Raw genomic sequence first — 1,741 nt, forward strand, 5'->3', positions numbered from 1 at the left:
CTCTCCTACCCCCCCCCCATCCCCACCATCTCTGACAGGTCATCTGTTTGTTCAGGTGGACCTAATCATTAGATGGAAAATACTCAATCTCCACAAATGTGGCACCTGGGCCTTCTTCAGTCAGTGTGGTACACAACACCTGTAAAACCACGCAACCAACTATGCAGCAGTAGTAGTAGTAGTAGTAGTGGTGGTGGTAATAATAATAATAATAATAATAATGATGTGTGTATACATAATGCTTATCTAAAGATGTTCATTTTGACATACTGAATGTATGTGTCTATAAATGCCACACTCATTCATTTACTGTGATATTCAAAGGAAGCCCATCATAGTCGTGTAAGTTTGAAGGGTTTAATAATCTAGATTTTTCCTTTTTCTATTGTTTCCCCCCACCCCCCGCTGTTTGTTTTTCTTGTCCGTCTAATTTGTTGGTCAATCGTTTTTCTCACGTTACACTGTGATAATGATGGTGGTGATGATGATGATGAAGAAAGAAGAGAAAGTGAGTGAGTGGCAGACGGAGAGCTGGGGGTGCCTCTTGTACTGTAACAGAATGAATATTATTTTCAAAGCTGCTTTAATCTCCCATCGTTTCCTAAATCCTGTTTATCCATCACCATTCTTGTCTGTCTCTATGGTTGTCTGTTCAATGTGGATCACAGCTCATATCCCCCCCCCCCTAAAATTACTTCTTTGTGTTCCTGCAAGAAAATTCTTGGCTTTTGCTTTTACCATATGAAGCTTAACCGGGGCACAAGTTTGGCAATGGCCATGTGGTTCAGTTCAGTCTGCAAGTGCATCATGCTGGGTTCAATCGTACTGACTGTGTGGCACCTTGGACAAGTATCTTCTGCCACATCCGTATGTAATGGTGGTGTGTGTGTGTGTATGTATGCATGCATATATATATATATATATATATATATATAATATGATGGTATCTTGATTGAAGAACCATACTAATTGATTTAGATCTGTCTATCTCTAAGCCATAGGATGTTGCACAAGCACTCAGCTCACTGCTTCTCATAGCAGAAACAGCTGTAAGCTAATGACAGTGATTATGTAACACCTGTCCGTTTGACATCATTAACTGATATACATACACATTTATATATATACATAATCACATTTGTGTGTGCGTATGTGCAGTGTATGTTTATACATGTTATTCTTATGCATGTCTCTGTCAATCATTCTGTATAATCCACGTCCTCTTTCTCTCTCTCTCTCTCTCTCTCTCTCTCTCTCTCTCTCTCTCTCTTTATATATATGTATATGTATATATGTAATTCTCACATACCTGAATACCTATATAATATCTCGGTGTGAAGTTGGCTCAAGTGAATGACAAAAAGCGTGTCTGTGTTCGTATCTGCTGCCACCATCCAGTTTCCGTTATGGAGGCAGCTTCAACAGTCATCGTTGTTATTGTTACTACTACTACTACTACTACTACTACTACTACTACTAATCTCACTACTGCTGCTACTACGACTGCCGCACCAGCTTCATTCTGCTGCTGCAAACTTTTAACTTGTGCAGATTTTCGCATATTTGCTCTCTCTTTCTCCGTCGGCGCTTGCACTGATGGCGCCAGCTGCTGACAAATACTTTCGACTTCATAAGCTTTGAGTAAACTATTGGCAGCAGACCTGACCTAAATTCTTGACAGATTCTTCCACAAACTCTGTGGCAATTAACAAGTCTTTCCCCACCTCCCCCTCCCCCTCCT

This window comes from Octopus bimaculoides, chromosome 24 (genome assembly GCF_001194135.2).
Source record: "Octopus bimaculoides isolate UCB-OBI-ISO-001 chromosome 24, ASM119413v2, whole genome shotgun sequence".
NCBI lineage: Eukaryota > Metazoa > Mollusca > Cephalopoda > Octopoda > Octopodidae > Octopus > Octopus bimaculoides.